This window comes from Sinohyriopsis cumingii, chromosome 15, assembly GCF_028554795.1.
Source record: "Sinohyriopsis cumingii isolate HCF-2022 chromosome 15, ASM2855479v2, whole genome shotgun sequence".
In the NCBI taxonomy this organism is placed as follows: Eukaryota; Metazoa; Mollusca; class Bivalvia; order Unionida; family Unionidae; genus Sinohyriopsis; species Sinohyriopsis cumingii.
In genome coordinates, this window is record NC_142975.1 from 108645730 (window position 1) to 108666319 (window position 20590).

The window sequence follows — 20590 nt, forward strand, 5'->3', positions numbered from 1 at the left end:
TCCAAATTCCTCTTGTAGGAAAAGTTGAGATCAATCTCAAATCGTCTTATGAAACAAACTTGTGGGCTGATCCCAAAAATCATTTACCTGGCAAATTTGGGATCAGTCCCACAAATCTCTTTCATACAATCTTTGGATCAACCCCAAATGCCTGTTGACAGGAAGATTTGTAATAGATTCCCCAAAACCTCTTTCAGTTCAACTTGGGATACATCCCAATAACTATTTTAACTGGGAAATGTTTGATTGGTCCCAAATCTGTTAGAAGGGAGAATTGTGATAGAATTTTTAAAACAATGTTCATCAGGCAAGCTTTGAAATGGTCCTATAAATCATTACCATTTCAAGAACTATATCTGCATGTTCTTATTATTTTTTAAATCAGTACTAAAAGATGAGTGGAAGAGGTTGATTGGTCTTGTTAAAGTCTGTAGTAATAAGATGACACTTTAATTAAATATACAGGAATATTTGTGAAAAATAATTAATCAAAGGACAAAAACATTTTTTGTGCATTAAAGACAAATAACAATAAAATTATTCAAGAAAACTTGAATAATACAGTAAGGTGTATGTTTCACAGCTTTAAATATTTTAATACCATAAGTACAGTTGTTTTTTGCAGATCATACAATTAAAAAATTAATTGTTATTTGAGCTGACATTTCTCACTTATTACGAGGTGAAAGATTATCTATCAATTACATATACAAATACACACTGACAAAATTGTCTGACATAGTACCTACGTTACAAGTATCCTGCATCCTACATGTGAAATATACGCCAAGATACCGAGACAGGACTAGGTTCACTTTACCCTCTGAATGGTCCTAATATATACTAAAAATATAATGTCATATATTAATATGTTTCTCTTGTAACAATACCAAAGCAAGTTCATATAGGTACACTTATGATGTCATAGGCACTTGTCAATGTCATGTCACACTACAAAATAGAATGCTGAAAATGTAATTTTAACCAGATAGTCGTCTGGATGGATCCAACATTAAGTGCATGCATCACCCACCACAATATTTTGTAAAGTGGTAATAAAGGTTAATAATTACATATAAGAACTCGGACTGTAAATACACGTTTGTATTTAAAATAAAGATATTTTTTGTTTATTGCTCTTCAGAAGATCATCTAATAATCACAGAAACAACAGGAATATATAATTTTTTAGAATTAAATTTGCAACATTATTAGGTAAAGAAACATTAATAAATTTGATCCATATTTTATTATATTTCATTCCTCATCATGTCCGGGGGGACTTATGAAGTTGAAATACAACTTTGTAGAATAATTTTAATTAATTTGTGAGAAAAGACAGATTCTGTTAAATAAACAAGTAAACAAATCTATTTTCAGGTTTGTGTATTTTTTATTCCCTATTGGAAACATGGATCATGCCATGGAAATACATCAGATAGTAATTTGTTTCTGTAGCATAATTTACATCTGTGTGTGCAAAGATGTCACATATACATGCAAATACTCCTTGCAAAGCCATTTTTGTAAATATCAAAATAAAATTTATTGAGTTGATGACCTTTTGAAAATAAACTGAAAATTTTTCATAGAGAATTTAAAGACAGTGAAACAGAGCTGAATAAAGCGAACAACATTCTATTGAATACCTGACTGGTGTGAACTGAATATATGACTGTTGAAAACAGTAAAGTAAAACTTTTGGTAAATGACTCTAACTGAGTGTGATTCTATTTGAACTCATTATTCTTGAAAGACTTGCCTTTGAAGAAAAAAACGAAGGCTTTATCTTTGTAGGCCTCACTAAATAAATATGTGTTAATTAAAAAAATATGTAACATATTTCATACTGGGGTAGTGTTTTGAAAATTTTTAATAGAATTACTTATACATGATTATATCCACAGAATGAAAAATATATGTATAATATAAACAGATAATACTCCAAACATGAGTAAAATCTCATTAACAATACTGCTGTTTGCAAATCTGAGTTTTTAACAATATACAGCAGGTATGTGAAAATTTCTCTGGGGTGCAATTTTTAAAGTCACAATTTATGATGTATATTAGCAGATAAATGCTGGCTGCAAGGATATCTATAGCACACAATATGAATGCAACAGTTGTAACATTAATAATGATAAATCGGTCATCATTTAACTTCTCCAGTTGTAACATTAATAAGGAATAAATCGATTATCATTAAGTATTTCCTGTTTGCATTGATTACTTCTTGGATTGATCACCACTTGGATTGATCACTATTGAATACTAAAATAAAAACCAACAAAAAGAAGGCACTGGTAATCACAATATAGATATGGGCTCAAAATCAATTGCACCCTCTTCTACCAACTTTGAGTGTTTGTTGTCTTGTCAATGTTTTAATTGGTCTGTCACTTGTCTGAATAAGTATTATATAATAATCATTGGAAAGCCCATCTATATTTTGGTCCAATTATTTACTGGACAACTTTATTATGTGTGTGTGTTTATATTGATATGCGTGTTTATGTGGATGTATGTGTGTTTTACATAGATATGCATGTATTTATGTACATATGTGTGTTTCATATGGGTGATAGTTTATGGATCCCACAAAAATGAATGCTACTGCATCGACATATACAATGTGATCAGGTAGGAATCCTTTGTTTACTTTACTTCCATGGAATATTTACCCATTCTAATAATCCTACCCTATCCATGGAGTAGCACTAAGGGAAGTAACTATAAAAATAATAACAGAATCAATAAAAACAGTTCTACTAAATAAACTGTTCATCCTACCCCTGTGCTCTCTTACACACACACACACACACATTACTAATATGTAGCTGTATAAGCATATTGATATTCAACCATATTTGCAAGTAATAAAGACAACAAACAGAGCACATCACTCATACATGTGGAAAGCTGATGCATGTTGTTCTATGAAGTACCTCAGTATATAGTATACACATGTGGAAAGCTGATGCATGTTGCTCTATGAATTACCTTAGAATATAGTATACACATTTAGAAAGCTGATGCATGTTGCTCTATGAAGTACCTCAGTATATAGCATAAACATTTAGAAAGCTGATGCATGTTGCTCTATGAATTACCTCAGTATATAGTATACACATGTGGAAACCTGATGCATGTTGCTCTATGAAGTACCTCAGTATATTGTATACACATGTGGAAAGCTGATGCATGTTGCTCTATGAATTACCTCAGTATATAGTATACACATTCGTAAAGCTAATGCATGTTGCTCTATGAAGTACCTCAGTATATAGTATACACATGTGGAAAGCTGATGCATGTTGCTCTATGAAGTACCTCAGTATATAGTATACACATGTGGAAAGCTGATGCATGTTGCTCTATGAAGTACCTCAGTATATGGTATACACATTTGGAAAGCTGATGCATGTTGCTCTATGAATTACCTCAGTATATAGTATACACATTCGTAAAGCTGATGCATGTTGCTCTATGAATTACCTCAGTATATAGTATACACATTTAGAAAGCTGATGCATGTTGCTCTATGAAGTACCTCAGTATATAGTATACAGATTTGGAAAGCTGATGCATGTTGTTCTATGAAGTACCTCAGTATATTGTATACACATTTGGAGAAAAGAAATGTAAAAATCTCATAGTGGAGGCAATTTTAATCAAAGATAAACCTAGCCCTATATAACATCTAAGAGATATGAAAATACAAACCTAACACAATTGATTATAATTAAATAATTCTATAAATTAATCAGATCTATTCTAAACGCACACCAAATATACATAATATACTATGCATTGCATTGCATTGTTATGGTATTTCATAAAAGTGTTTCATTGCATCCTTTATATTCACTTATAAACAAAGAAATGGTGTAACTCAGTCCAGTCTTCTGACAAGTTCTTTTAACCTTCTTCATACAAGCTGCAATCCATGGTGGACTTCTTTTATTGTGGGGACTGAAGTAAATTATTGATTGTTTCTTTTCTGTGCCTCAAAGAGAATGAATTCCTACAAATAAGGTTTAAACAATCAATCATCTGCATATTTGCAAAAACATATACCCCAAGTATAGAAAGAACCGTCTAGGTCAACTAAGCCTGAAAATCTGATAAGTGTGTGGGATTTATATTATTAATACAGCTTTACATTTTTTGTTGTTGTTATATTGCTACTATGTCTGCAGTGTGACAGTTTATAGTGATGTCAAGCACTGGGGCATCATGCTGCACACATATAGCATGATGCCCCACCCAGTCACATTATCCTGACACCAGGCCGACCAGTCCTAACACTAACTTCTTAATGCTGAGCGTCTAGTGAGGTAGAAAAAAGCCTAATATGTGGACTGCAAGTTTCCCTATCAATTCATGAATTGGTCTTTAAAGGAGCATACAAGACTAAAACCATAAAAGGTATTCTAAGTTTATAAACAAACTGCAAACCAGTGGGTAAGAAGTAACAACTGGTAAGCTGACCAAGCTAATTGTCAAAGTTCAAAAGTCTATCCACAACGAAGCTCACAACACAAAACTCATAAAAGGCATATCGATGTCTGTGAGATAATGATCCCACCAAATCTCATATGAATATGTTAAACGGTGTTTGAACTGTGTTTTTCACATGCAACATCTCATATGAATATGTTAAACGGTGTTTGAACTGTGTTTTTCATATGAATATAGGAAAGTAATCGCCATGGGTCATAGCTCTAACCAAAACAGATTTAACATGATATAATCAATGAAATGTACATCTAGATCTATGAAACAATGTTTCTACCAAATCACATAAGAATATGTTGAATAGTGTTTGAACTGTGTTTTCACATGCATATGAAGATATCAAATTATTTGTCTTGTGTCATATCTATAACCAAAATAGATTTTACATGACAAAACCTATAGGGGCCCCGAGTGGCTGAGTGGTCTAAAGCGCTCTCCATTACGGATCACTGCCATCTCACCTCTGTCTGCGTGGGTTTGAGTCTCGGATTCAGCCAATGTGGGTATGTGAGAAAGCTTGCCAGTAGCTTCTCGTGGGTCGGTGGTTCTTCCCGGGGTTTTCCAGGGTTCTTCCTCCACCATTAATACTGGCCGCCATGCATAGCCTATCGTGTGCTGAAAAATGGCGTTAAACCCAACAACAACAACAAAACCTATAAAATGTACATGTAGGTCTATCAGAAAATGTTCATGCTAAATTATATCAGAATATATTTAATGGTTCCTGAACTATGGCAGTTAGAAGCAACAGTCTAAGTAAAATATAAAGTTTGTTTTCAAAGTCCACAACTCTAGTGGAGACAAAATTCATAAATGTATTCTGCATCTACAAGACTCTGTACACACAAAAATAAAATGGATCAGAATATGTGGAATGATTCCAAATTATTCTGGTTAAAAAGACATGATAATGATAAAAGCCCAGTAACTCCATCAAAATGGTACCTACAAGATCATCCTTTCATCGGCATATCTATATGTAATACACTATACACCTACCAAATGGCATCCAACTGTGTGCAAGAGTTGCGTGTCTTTCATAATTACAAGAAGTGTAAATGGATGGACAGACATCTACATGTACAGATATACAGAAAAGGTGACTGCTTTTGAGCTACTGCATCTGAACTAAGCAATGTTTGGCTTCCTGGAAAATCTTTTGCTGCATTGACTTTACCCCCAAGTCACACAGCTTGAAGACTTTCACCAAATTCATTATTGTCCAGGCAATACTTTTTGAATACAAGATGGTATTGAATTTCATGATGTAAATGAGATAAAACATTCTCATGGATGTAAACACTTAGACACAGATTGCAATTAATATGGACTATTATGATTTAAAGTGACTCTTTAATGTTAGCTTTCATTCAAGGAAAAACTGTCATAAATGTTATAAATTAATTAAAGTAACACAGGCTGAACAAAAATTTGTGACTAACATAATGCAGATATATAAGAAGAAAAAAAAACCATTGTGGAGAATGGAGCAAAGTTGCAAGAAGATTCATGAGAACTGAGATCAGACGTGTCCACAGAGCACTTCAAGTAAAGGAAACTTAAAAAAACTACTACAAACCAGCAAGAAGACAGCTCCAATGATTACTGCTTTCTGTTTCACATCCATCTCAAGGGGGACTACACTAATAATATATGTATATTTAAACTAAATACCAAAAGAAGAAAATTAGTCATTGACATGTATGTATAGATATGCATTCAGCTGCTGTATAGGTGTGCATTTGCAAATAAACAGTAGCTGTATAGACAAACATTTGCACGTTCACATTTGATGTACAGACACACACATGTACACTCAGAGTTGATATATAGACATGCATATGCCTATTTACAGTTGATTTGCACCTTCACAGTTGATATATAGACATGTATTTGCACATTCACAGTTGATGTATAGACAAGCATATGCACATTCAACTGTTGCACAGAGAAGTATTTGCTTGTTCATAGTTGATGTAGAGATAAGCATACATATACATTTAATGTATAGACAAACACATACATGTGCAACTGATGTATAGACATGCATCTACACATTCAGTTGATGTATCGACAAGCACAGTGACATTCAGTTGATGTATAGACAAGCATCTACACATTCAGTTGATGTACAGACAACCATATACACATTCAGTTGGTGTACAGACAACCATATACACATTCCATTGATGTATAGAAAAGCATCCAGACATTCAGTTGATGTATATACAAGCATCTACACATTCCGTCAATGTATAGATAAGCAAATACACACTCAGCTGATGTATAGACAAGCATATTGACATTCAGTTGATGTATAGACAAGCATAGTGACATTCAGTTGATGTATAGACAAGCATATTGACATTCAGTTGATGTATAGACAAGCATAGTGACATTCAGTTGATGTATCGACAAGCATAGTGACATTCAGTTGATGTATAGACAAGCATATTGACATTCAGTTGATGTATAGACAAGCATAGTGACATTCAGTTGATGTATAGACAAGCATAGTGACATTCAGTTGATGTATAGACAAGCATAGTGACATTCAGTTGAAATACAGACAAGCATATTCACATACCTTTGTAATTCAAGGGAAATAATTAATTGAATTCAATAATTTGAAGAAAATAAAAATTCCACCCAAACCGGACACAACTTAACAAAGCTTACAGTGCTAGGTGTTAAAGCATGACTGTCAGTCTCAATATAGTTCTCTGTTTGACCTCAGGTCACAAATTAGCCTTTTCTAAAAACAATCATTACCTAATGGAAAATAACTATCCTTCATAATTTAATGAGCCTTTGTTTTTACAACATAATAGCTTATAAAATTCCCTTTGGAATCTCCAAAACCCTGACCCATATTAACATGTTTACGTGAATAATAATTTGGTCAATTTGCTCATACACAATAGAGAATGATGAAACTATTTTCAGTTGTTTACTTTAATGGATTTAATATAATCAATCAGGTCAAACAGAACTAAACTCAGTTTTGGACAAGGTCATGTCCAGCAAACAATGGTACATTATAAAAACAAGTAATGGAATAAAAAATATTAAAACCACCAAATAATTAAACTAATTATACATAACACTTCCCCTCATAAAGAAAAAACAATATTTATATAATAAAGCATTCATTTTATCATATGTCAATTATACATGTGTTAAAAATATTATAAGATGAAATCTTATGAATTACACAAATTATATATGAAACAATATATGTCTGTACACGTGAAAGTGCTTCTACTATTAAATTAACTTTTCCCTTGATGTGCATGATGTCAATATTATATTGCTGTAATAACAAACATAACCTTAATAGTCTCCGATTTTTATTTTTCACCTTGCCGATGAAAGTAAGGGGATTGTTATCACTATACACAACAATCGGAGAAGGAGCTGAACTAATGTAAACTTCAAAATGGTGAAATGCCAACATCAAAGCCAAACATTCCTTCTCGATTGTAGAATAATTTCTCTGGTGCTTATTTAATTTCTTAGAAATATAGCAGACTGGATGATCAACGCCATTTTTATCTTCTTGAATCAATACTGCTCCAACCCCAACATCATTTGTGTCAACTGAGAGTTTACATGATTCACTGAAATTTGGAGCTGTAAGAACTAGGTATGGCTGGGTACTATCGGAAATGCAGTCATCAATTTTTGGTAACAGAAATGAATCTTTTTTAGTCACTCTGTTCACCTTCATATAATCAGTGCACATGTAGAAAGTTTTATCTCGTTTCGGAACAAGTATACATAGTTAACTCCATTCACTTTTACTGGGCTCTATATAATCATTTTTCAGCGCATACTGAATTTATTTTTTCAAGTATTCCTGTTTTAGAGGGTTCATCCTGTATGGGAGTTGTTTCACGGGTGTGGAATTTACAATTTCAAGGTCATGGTAAAAATTGTTTGTTCTTGTAGTAACATCTGGAAAAAAGTGCTCATTAAAATAATAAATGTTTAAGTTCATTCCTTTCTTGCTGTTGCAAATGGGAAAGTTTCTGGTCCAGATTATTCATAATTTTTTTTTATTCCAATGGTTTGTTACTCCAAAATCAGTAGAGTCGGATCGCATTCTTTCGCTTAAATCCTCACTGAGTTTGACAGGTACAACTAAATTAATTGCATGTTTAACTTGGCTATCTCTCTCAACATACTCCTTTAACATATTATTGTGGCAAATTTGTTTTTGTTCTCGCCTTCCAGGAGTATTTATGATGTAATATATATCATTTACATTCTTTTCAACTGTGTAGGGACCATACTACTTGGCCTGAAGAGGATTTTGTGGTACGGGCAAGAGAGCCAGAGCTCTATCACCAGGCGGAAAACTCATTCCCTTTGGGGTTTTTTCATACCTTAATTTCATTTGTCACCGAGTTAGTGTAAATTAATTCTTGCAACCTCACAAGTCTTTCACAACTTCATATTGGAAACATATTCGAGAAGATTGATTTCAGTATCTTGATTAGAAAGAAATTTCTCTCTTCACAACTTCAATGACCCAGCCACAGTATGTCCAAAAACTAGTTCAAATGGATTAAATCCTAAAGATTCTTGAAATGATTCCATAAAAATAAACAAAAGTAAATGAATGCATTCATCCCAATTTTTACCTGTATCGAAACAATATGACCGAATCATATTTTTCAAAGTTTTATGAAATCTTTCTAAAGCACCGTGGCTCTCAGTGTGGTAGGCAGAAGCTTTGAATTGTTGGGTGCCTAATTCTTGCATAACCTACTGGAAAATTCCAGACATACAATTTGACCCTTTATGAGACTGAACAGATTTGAGAAGGACAGATTGAGTAAAAAACAATTTAACCAAAGCTTTTGCTATCATTTAAGTTTTAATATTCCTCAAAGAAATTGCCTTTAGGAATCTTGTTGACGCACATATTATGGTCAACAAGTACTGGTTACCTGACTTGGTCTTAGGTAAGGGACTGACAAAATCTACCATTATTCTGCTAAATGGTTTGTCAAATGCAGTAATAGGTTGCCGATGAGACTTAGGTATCTTCTGATCGTGTTTTCGTACCATTTGACAAGTATGACAAGATCTACAGTATTTACAATATCACTTTTAATTGTTGGTCAATTGAAGTGATTGAAGATCTTGTGATGAGTCTTATTAATCCCTAAATGACCAGCCAAATGAGTTTCGTGGGCCAGACCTAGAATTTCTTGTCTTTACGATTTTGAAACTACAATTTGATAATTCACTGACCACTCATCACCATTAGGTACATCAGGAGGTCTCCATTTTCTCATAAGAATCCCTTTGTTTATGAAATAACAAACATGTACTTCTGTGGCTTCAGTTTCACTAATGGCCCTTTGAAACAAACAGGAGATCTCAGGATCTTTTTCCTGTTCGACGACAATTATTTGTCGTTTGTCACCCTGATTAGAATAAAGAGAATGAATAGGTAAAAAAAGGATCACTGTGATCAATACCCATTGATTGATTAAAACAAGGGTTGAAAATAACCTCATCAAAAGCCTGACCAATACATGTGTCAACTAAAGGAATACTTTCCTGATCAACATCGTTCTCAAGAGCTTGCTTTGCCATAGCTCTAGTAACTGCACAGGCTGGGTATAACTCGGGGAATTCTTTTTCAATAGGATCGACAAAGTCAAGTCCAGCAAACAATGTTACATTACAGTAATAAGTAATGGAATTAAACAAAATTAAAACTAACTGACAAACAATTAAATTAATTATACATAACACATTAACTGGCTGACAATATCAAATGAGATCTGTTGAAGATTGCAGTGGGTGAACCCATTGTGCTAATTTGCATAGGTAGGATCAGGAAGTGTAACAACCCATAATAGGTAAATCAAAGAGATGATATATATGTGTACAAGAACAAAAGTTATTGCATATTATTGCACTGAATGAGAATGTTTAAGCCTCTATGTATTATATTTTTCACAAGCGGCAGCGTTTATTTTAAGTCAGATTTTACTGCATATATAGAATTCAAAGCATGATCATTTCAGTTATAGAAACAGTGTTCAAGTGTAATTAGTTTTATTAAATTTGTATTTGAATTGTAGCTATTGTAACGTTGAGTGACAATATTAAAAAAGGGGAGATTTTGTAAACATTGGAGTCCGCCATACGTGTCAACGTTTTAAAAGCCAAGTGGGGAGAATAACAAATAAAATAGTTAGATTTGTACCTAAAATTGGAGGTTCTTACGAGGTATTTTTAAGCGCCGGTTTCCATAAATATCGAATGGTCTTCCAGGTGCAATACGGGTGAAATTCTCAAAGGACGCGCCAAAGGCGCCTGCAGAACCTTTTTTCTTTGTTGGAGGGGGACACATAGTGGTCAGCCATGAAATGTTATGGATGTAGGTCAAAACATTGTTCAAGGTGAAATCTGGGAAGGCTACTATTGCTCCCACCCCTTTGCCCCAATGTGCGAGCACCCATGGGACACGCCATTTCTCCTTTTGATACGCCTTAATTTCCCCTTTTCGTATTCTGGTCAGCAGTGGCTAAACTGCATAATAGCTAAAGGTTAGACCTAGTACACAAGCATAAGGCCACTGTGATCAATTAACTGTTAATCCGTAACATTGCATTTATCTTGTGAAAAGAACTACCCTTCGGACATACTTGAAAGAAACCGTGTTCTACAATGTTTGCATATAAGCACCAGCAATTGATTGGCAAATAAACGATGCTTTATTTTGTTGTAACTTACGAAGTCTAGGACTTCATTTTAACAGCCAATCTGATTAAAATTCAGACTCCGCTGTCTTAGGCGAAGATGTGACGACGACCACTTAGGGGTCATGTTCTTGTGACCTTTGAATTAGCCAATGGAAATGCAGCTTTAAAAAATCTGAAAGTGAATTAATTCGTTTGGTACACATTAATGCCTTTCATCCACACTGATCAGTTTCCAAACGCGAATATGTAAGACTTCATCTGATTGGCTGATACAATTAGCGATTATGGTAATAACATAGGTTGCCAGAACATGACTCATTAGGGGTCACTGGCAGATCTTTATGTGTAACAGCGATTTTTATCAGATTGTTTTAACAGTTTAACTCTGCAGTCACAAGTTACCGTATATATTGCATCTGTTTTCTCGACGTTTTATATCCCACATTATTTCCTTAGGTTCAACTGTATACTAAATAAAATATCTACTCTGAATTAGTTCTTTGGGGTACATATACTGTATGTTATGTTTTGTTTTATTCCTTCTTTTAATGCATCTATTTATAAATGTTTTTTTTTTCTTCTTCTTCTTCTGAGAAATGAAAATTGACATATAATGTAATAATCGGGAGTTCTCTGCAAAAAAAGGCGATATTACGATATCGGGAGGTAAGTTTGGAATAACCGCTCCCAAATCGGGAGGTTTTTCTCCCGGCTTGAGAGTTGACAGATATGAACTGTCCGGGCTTGTGGAATTTCAGTCAGTGCTTGTGAGTTTATTTAAGTCACCAGCCATGGGGCTCTGCAAAAGAAAAATTCTTTGAGCACTGAGACTGGTCTTCGAGTTTACATTCTGAACCTGAGTGAAAGAATGTGTTAGTCATGGTATTAGATGCATGACCAGGTACACGTGTGTATAGTAAATGTCGACTGACATGATTCGTTACCTAGCAATCCAACACCAGGGGACGCCACTCGTTTCTGACTCGTGGGAATTGACATCCTGACTAAAATCCTATGACCCCCAAACAACTTGTGCACTGTAAGGTGAAACATGAAGAAAAAAAATGGTATTATTACCCAGAGACAGAGAGAGCAGAGAGACAGAGAGATAAACAAATGTCTAAAATAATTAACATTAATGATGAAACCATTCTTATACCCATGCTTATAATCTATTACAAAAAGAAAGAAACAAAAGACTTACATGTAACTTCAAAAGTGTCTGCATTTGTAAACATTTCCCGCATGACACCAGCCCACATTTTGACAATGTTACCCTGTAATTTGTGTGGATTGGTAATGTCCTCGATCTAAAACAGAATAATAAATTTTAATGATAATTATTTTATAAACTGACCTGCTTTGAAGAGCTAATACAATTAACAGACTAAACATGGAAACATCACGAACAAATTAGTTGTTTTCTCCACAGTTCAGCCATTAATTGATAATGCATGCTTCCGTTTACGAAAGGGGTTTAACCATTAACAGTTTGGGCGTAAAATACTTCAAGAGTACAGGACTCGAAGTTATCCAATAGATTAGTTTGTACTGCCTGTATAAGAGTAACACCAACCTAGAAACTTACTGGAAAGTTAATGTCACTAGGACATCATTATTACAGCTTTCCAGAAAGGTGATGTCACTAGGACAGCGTTAGTATAAACGTACTAGAAAGCTAATATCACTGGGACAGCATAAGTATAAACTTACCAGAAGTTTATGTCACTGGTACTGTGTTAATATAAACGTACCGGAAAGTCGATGTCACGTAAGTAAGTACAGCATGGTCCCCAGATTTTAAACAGTGGCTGCATCGCTGCATCCATTAGATCCATGTGTAGAGCCCAGCATGACGTCCTGAAGGAATATAAATTAGGGCTTTATGCAACAGGATGGGATGTTAATGTATAAAATCTTTCATCGCTTCATATGTTTGATTAAGTTCTCCGTATTTAGACAAAACAAGTATAAAAATGAAATACTGACCAGAGGCTTCTTTAAAGCTCTGCACTGGTAAATTGCTTGCTAACTTATACAATTAAGAACTGATACACTGTAATGAATTCATGTTCTGTAATTTTCCGAGCCTAAAGGTCGTGTATTTTTATACGTTGTTGAGGATCACGCTTATCAGTAAGTTTGATGCCGTGGCCACTGCTTGCATTAGGAAGTGACTATCATACCCATGCATGTTACGAAAACCGACATGGATTTGTGTTTATGTGAGTGTGCGTGATTTGGATTTTAAAAGTAGCTTTAGCAATGTTTGTTTTGTTTGGGTAAATTCTCAACTATGAATTGCATGCGATAAGTTCAGCTATTCTGTACGCACCAGTGATGAGATAGTGATCACGGATCTGAAGCCGGAACCAGAAGTTTCATTTCCATGTTGGAAGAGCTTTGCCTTTTGCTAAAGTGACCATCACAGGTCCAGCAATGAGTGGCTATGGAGAACTTTTGACTGTTATCATCGGTTATAAACATGTCTGTGGATGAACAGATATGTTGCCGAATACAATTCGCGTTACCCTCAAGTAATTTTTTTTTAAAAAGCACGTTAACTATGTCCTTGCCACATAACTAATATGTAACAAAATCCGCATGGTTGTTGGTCAGCGATTTATGTTGTTTGGCTTGATGCGGAGCTGGACTCGTCTACCAATGGAACTTTGAGACATAAAAAGTCTGCCTAGATGATACAGGGACTTTAAATTTTCATTGCACCACAGTATATTAGAGAATATTTTAACCTGGTTCTGGCGTTATTGTCCGTTGTGGTTTTCAATAATACCACAACATAGTAAAAGTCATGGCCCATGAGCGGCTGTTGGCTATTAAATACATGCATGCAACGTCTGCACCGAAAATTCTTATGCACATGTTTGCTGTTTTGTTTAAGCAACCAGCAAGGTCCTTTATCCATACATAATGCGACATCAATTCTTAACCAAACATTTCACAAGGCAGCAACAAATCAATGTGATTTCGCCCATGTTATCCATGTAGTTATAGTGCAAGCAGATGAAATTTTTTATCGGAATTAAACACATTAACAGCGATAGCAGGCTTAAGTGAAACTAGATATTACCAAAGTTGAATATATTCAAAGCACGTCTTTGCTATAACTAGCCAGACATAACGCTGACAAAAATTGCTGTTGTCAAAATTCTTTACATTCAACAATTATCTTGGCAGAGCCCTCTCTTCTTTGGTATGTAATGAGATCCATGGATCGTTTGATAAGGCGAGAGATGTACCTCGATTGGTGTATTTCTCTAACATCTCTAGAATACTTTTAATACCTATGTCAATTTCATCATTGCTGGTGATGGTGTCGTTCTGGTTCAGGATTGTACGTGCACCGCTGTGGATCTGCGGTGTTGTTATATTTAAACCCATCCTTGTGACGACTAAGCAGCATAGCCAGATGCATATAGCTGCTTTAATTACAGAGTGGCCAAAGTTTGTACCACTAATATGATTCCAGAAATCATGTTTGGTAACAGCTGTTGAGCGTCTTCACCTGGTTTCTAACTCACCTCTACATGCATCAAGTTTGTGATTATCGTGCTCAGTCACGAACATGCTCCAATAGCAATAACAGAAAAAGACGTTTCTTGTTCAGCCTTAACACGGCGACGGTTTGTGTTCAAACACGACCACGATCTCAATTGTGTAAGCTTGTCTTGCACTTCTTAGTATTTATATAGTACGCCCACATGCAAATTGTGTAAGTTGTTGTACTGGTACTTTTGTATTAACAACCGGTGGTGGACTAGTGACTGGTGGTGGTTTCAGTGCAAGTATGGCTCTCAATAATTCAAGTATTTCGGCCTTTCGCACACGATTTGGTATACTTTTTCCATGCTGTTGTGCGATTACCTAAGCTAAGGCACAGTAGATTTACCCCCATAAGGAACAACCATTTCTAATTAAGAAATTTATCAATAACGTGTGTTAGGTTTTGCATTGAACAACGATCAAAAACTGCAATTGCTTTGATACCAGCTATTAAATCTTTTGATTTTTTATCTGTCTTTGCAACCACATGTGTTTTTTGTTTTGTTTTACGCACCTTGTAATATTCACGAACAGATCCACATAGCGAGCAGAGCTGATTACGTGATTTGATTCCAAAGCCACATTTAAGACACAGTCAAGCGTCTGTGCCAGCACATAACACTACCATATGTGTTATTCAGAGTGACATTTTCTGCCGCCGAGTTAATATTTACCATGGAAGACACCTATCCATGCATGTGTTGCGTCCAATACACACACACACACACACACACACACACACACATATATATATATATATATATATATATATATATATATATATATATATATATATATATATATATATATAAAGACATGATAGACATATCGTCATTGATCTCGATCTAAAATACCATAGGATGGTTTTGTAAATAAGATGGCCGGTTATCTGAATAATCATTAACACATAAATCCATAAACTCATGGATTATATGTCTTAAATTCATCTTGGCCAAAATAAACTCAAATGATCTATCGTTGAGCATTCCACCATCTCGCATGCTACCGTTTGGAGCATCTAATTTAGTTATTCTAAACATGCTGGAGCGTTTGTACATCTCAGCTATGGTTTTTCCGTCTCTGAACTTAAAATTGGGGTCATAAGAGTCCGACAACGGGTGAGTGGATGCCATTGTTTCTTCTAATCGCTGTCGTTGTATCTCTTAATACGCCTCTAATGGTATTTTATGTAAAAACAATGCAGTCTGGCAACAATAAGAAAAAGTTGTACATGAACCCTTCTCAAATAATTAAGCACACCTGTTTCTGTGTGCTGATAATGATATTCTCTCGCAGCGCCAAATAAAATATCTTTCAGAAAGAGTCTGCGTCAGTAACCTCAAATGACCCATCATTGAATACAGCACCAGCACAATATTTGTCAGACTGTCATACATAATATCAATCGTCTGCCCTAATTCCTTTCCATTTCTAAAGTTACTTACAATTTAATCAGTGCATCAATGGCCGGACTATGTGTCTGAAAACTCAGACAGCGTCTTTTGTTATTCTATGATAATTCGATATGATGCACTTTAATTATGCAGCGATCGAAGATTCTCTGCTACAAACTTTATATCCCAGTCCCTCAAAAGTTTAGTAAGATTTATAGAGACCTCAAGAAACTCCATCAAAATATCATCAGCGTCAATCTGACTTTTTTACCATTATATACCGTTGCCATTCTTTAATATGAAAGGACGTTTCTCCATCCAAGCAGTGCTTTTCAATTACTTCCTTGAAATGTTGGCACGCGACTAATTGTAAGCTGGATTTCAAAGGTCATTTGTAAGAAAAAGAGCAAATATTTTTATTTACTTTTGAATTATTTGGTAAATTTATTCATTACACTTTCCTAATCTGGTAATCTAGTCTGGCAAAATGTATTTCCCATACTTTAATAACTGCTAAAGATAGCATACTTTAGACAACATGATGTTTGAACACATGGGAACAATCGTTTAGCGTAATTGTGTGTTTAGATCATGTACAATTTCCACAGGTACAATATGCAAAGAAATTTCAGCTACAGTACATGAGGGAAACATAGAGGTAAGCCAGCATTTTTCCCATTGTGCCTGTTATAAATATAGCAAACTTAACCTTACACCCGTCACTCTCTCAGAAGTACATAATTTCTGTAGACCCGTCCCAATCCAAGAGAAGAGCAATCAAATAGGATAGTCATTAAATACGTTTTTGTTTCAGATATGCTGATGATTCAACATGCACTGTTTTAATATGCTGCAGTTGTGAACTAATATAGTGTGTGCTTGCAAGAATTGCAACTGACCACAACCAACGGTTAATTCCCCTACCACTGCCAACCCCTCCCCCAACCCATTTTGTAAGGAAAAGACATAAAACTGCCAGAGTTGATCTATCTTGACAAAAGCCCTGATCTTGATCAATACTGGGTGAACATGTCCCCCTGAGAGCACAAGCCATGTTATTACTGCCTGAAGATTGTATTTAGTATGTAAAGGAAATTAGCAATTCAGGAATACTGAAAAATTTCATTTTTCTGCACCTCTATACACAGCTGTAACTTGCATCATATTTTGGTTGGATGAATAACAGTCACGATATCTCGTTTTCTTTATTCCATCTTGAAAGCAAGACATTTCATAATAGTTTGTAAAACAAAAATATTAACCTTTGCTTGCAATATCCCACAATATTTCCAGGGGGTACTTCGACCCTGAGCAGAAAACCACAACATGCATCGGCACACCAGGAGCAGCCTACACAGAACTTGAACTCACGAGTCAGTGTCATCACCTCCTGTAATGTCAAGGCTGAGATTAAATTATTTGAAATGAGTGTTTTGCGGAAATCCAGTTTCTCACCTGCATCTGTGTACTTATGCATGACCTGCGCCTCTATCTAACTTACTGAAACTTCAACAGAAAACAGTAAGATTGATGGAAATGACAGTATCACTGCATGCAACTAAAAAGTGATATCAGTATTTCACCTTATTTGAACAGATTGGACAAACTAAAGCATTCTGTGAAACACAATGTCTTGCTGTAGAAAAAAGCATAATATTTTGTGAACTAATTTGTATTTATTCATTCTAATTTTAATTTGTGGTTTCCAATTTATCCGACATACAATTTTTAACAAGTTTCTACAATACCTACACGCAACTTTTCATTACTTGTAATGTCACGGAATTGTATAAATCTATCGTTTTATTAGAAACATGTAATGGGGTTTCATTTTTTGTGTACAGCGTTACTCGAGGGTGATATTTGTATATCGCATATTATTTCGAAACAGTGAGATCGGTTTATCCTATTCTGCACGAGCGAAGTGCTTTCGTTGGGATAACCGATATTTCATAAGCGCACAGACGATGTAGGGATACATTGTTGGTGTGTAAATTACCTCGCCGTAGAGCAAAATGTCATATTACGAGAAGTCTTGTCAGTGATCAGTCTACTTTAACGACTCCCGATCTTCAGCTGTAGAGGCATGTGAATTATACATTAGTTTCCTATTTGTATTATATGATATATTTATTATACTACCACGTGTATTTCTGCATTTTTGATACCTCTGACTTGTTTTGCATATTGCAATATTATAGTCTATTTCCTAACTTAATTGTTTGCGATTAAACGGAACGATTTATATTTGCATTAACGTTGCATTTATTAAAGGAAGTTAAGTACTATAAGATTCTCATCGGAAACAGGTTTACTTTTGAACCTGCTTATCACATTGTATAGTTGTCCCGATAATATAATCAGTATGAAAGAATTAACTCAAGTTTACAGTCCATAATGTCATTAGGTGTTGTTATACATGCCCGTGTCATTTGTAGTACACGGATTTAGATATATTTTCAGCTGATTCATTGATGACTGATTGACTGACCAGTGTTTGACTTATGGTTGACTGACCGGTAGCCAAGTGTTGCATTGGATGAGTGATGGAGTGATGTACTGTATCTCTATATATGCACCGAACTGTAGGTGTCTTTTAGCTGTGGGAAAATGTGGGTTCTGTTAAATCCAGTGTGCTGCTGACAAAGAGAACGTTGGACGGAAGAAGTTTCTTGACCAACAGGTTTGCAGAGAACAAAAGATTGAAGGAATCTTTAGGCAGACTAGGAGGGGCGGATCATTGGTGGTGGATCCTTACCTCCCGACATAGTTTTGGGGCTGAGAAGATATTTCGCATTTCATTATTTTAATGAAAAACTCTTACATTTTTCTATTTGAGTAAAGCGTATCGTATTTCATACATTTCACTATTTGAGTGAAACGCAACATTTTACTATCTGAGTAAAGCATATCATATTTCATTGAACCGTATCATTTATTATTATTTGTGTGAAAACGGTCGACGTCTGCGTGAGTCATTTGATTTCATTGTGTGAAATCACTTTGAATCATGAATCTATGTACTATTCAAAATTCTTTTCTTACGTATCATTTAACATTTCATTTACATTTTATTACATTATCAGGTTTGTGCTCATTTTTTAATTGTCTAACATTTGGATGTCGCTTGCGCACGAATTGAACATAATACTTTCCACTGAATCATTCATAAATACACATTATATTTTTGTTATAATTATTGGCGTTCTTCGTTATAATCTGACCCCATCCCGGTTATTTTGTTAGTAATTAATTCTAACTTTCATTAGTTAATCAACTATATTAAACGACAAGACAAACTTTATATTACTTGGCTAAGAAATCACTACATTAAATGCTAAGACAAACTTTATTTTACTTGGGTAATTCCTGCTTTCAATGACAAGGCAAGTACATCCAATGTCATGGCTAACTTGAAATGCCTGGTACCAAATTCATGCTTTCAGTGGCAAGGTACAAATCACTGTTAAACAAAATGCAAAAGCAATTAAACTGGCCCACAGTTCCAAGTTGCCCGACTCACCCCCAGTAAACAATTGTCATTTCATTTTCATATACAATATTCACTCCATACAGTTATAAGAAGTGTTACTCACAGGATCCCAAGATTAGAAGTCACTGTGTCCGCCACCATCTAAATTTGGGGAACCACACCTTGTTTGAGGAACAAAGGAGAATAATGCCATACATGACACAAATAGTGCTAGAAAAATTAGATAATCGTATTTGCGTCAACAAATTGTACTAGAAGAATAAGATAATCGTATTTGCTTCAACAAATAATGCTAGAAAAATAAGATAATCGTATTTGTTTCAACAAATAGTACTAGAAAAATAAGATAATCGTATTTGTTTCAGCAAATAGTACTCTAGAACAATACAATAATCGTATTTGCTTCAACAAATAGTACTAGAAAATAACATAATCGTATTTGCTTCAACAAATAGTACTAGAAAAATAAGATAATCGTATTTATTTCAGCAAATAGTACTCTAGAACAATAAGATAATTGTATTTACTTCAACAAATAGTACTAGAAAATAAGATAATCGTATTTGCTTCAACAGTTTTGCCACCTTAATTTTATGGTATACATTCTACTATATTTTCCTTGGACACCTACAGTATTGCTACCAAACTTGTATCATCTGCTCCAGTAACTCATGACAACATTAACACGTTTGACTATCTGGTTAACCTAAAATGAGCTGCACTATGGTAATTTTCCATCCAGATCTTGATCTCCTTTAACTTTAATTTACATTCATAATTTACAATCTTTTATTATGATAAATACCAATGTTTGCTAAATAACTTTTCTTTCCAACATATGAAATTAGTCATTAAATTACAAATTGTGTGCTTATGTACTATCTTTGCAG

The 20590-nt window shown here is 34.6% G+C and overlaps 1 long non-coding RNA gene across 1 annotated transcript; it reads right to left on the reverse strand.

The window, feature by feature from the left end:
• Positions 1–3443: 3443 nt before the first annotated feature.
• LOC149782449 (uncharacterized) lies at positions 3444–12557 on the reverse strand. Its single transcript, XR_016414592.1, has 3 exons — positions 12454–12557; positions 6101–6159; positions 3444–4027 (listed from the first exon to the last, which is right to left on the reverse strand). It is a non-coding gene; the product is annotated as an uncharacterized LOC149782449 (long non-coding RNA).
• Between the last annotated feature and the right edge of the window lie 8033 nt (positions 12558–20590).